This window comes from Apis dorsata, unplaced genomic scaffold (genome assembly GCF_000469605.1).
Source record: "Apis dorsata unplaced genomic scaffold, Apis dorsata 1.3 scaffold_37, whole genome shotgun sequence".
Taxonomy (NCBI): Eukaryota; Metazoa; Arthropoda; class Insecta; order Hymenoptera; family Apidae; genus Apis; species Apis dorsata.
Window position 1 is genome coordinate 92,557 of NW_006263339.1, and position 467 is coordinate 93,023.

Consider the following 467-nt stretch of genomic DNA (forward strand, 5'->3'; position numbering starts at 1 on the left):
TTCTCGTCGTGAATTTCGTCGTGAAACAGATTGGATAATAGTGGAATTATGATTATCGTTTCTATCGTTTAATACATACGTTCTACATGATAAAAAGAGGAAAAATGTTTAACATTAATAGCAATGACTAATGTAAGACTAATTTAAGAAAAGAAAAGAAAAATAAAAGGAGAAGAAGAAGAAAAATAAGAAACAATCGAAGAGGCACGATCAAGAGGAGTTTTAATTTAATTACATACGCTTTTGTTCTCCCCCCATGTCGTGTTTCTCGATCGCTTTCTCTTTCACTCGTTCCCTCTCACTCTTCTCGCATAATTAATCGCTATAGATCGTTAAGTAACTAGAGTTTTTGTCGAAAAATAGGACACGTCGCGTTTCTCGCCTATCGTCGGTCCCTTGTTTATTCAACTTTTCATTCTTTCTGTCTCTCTCTCTCTCTCTCTCTCTCTCTCTCTCTCTCTCTCTCT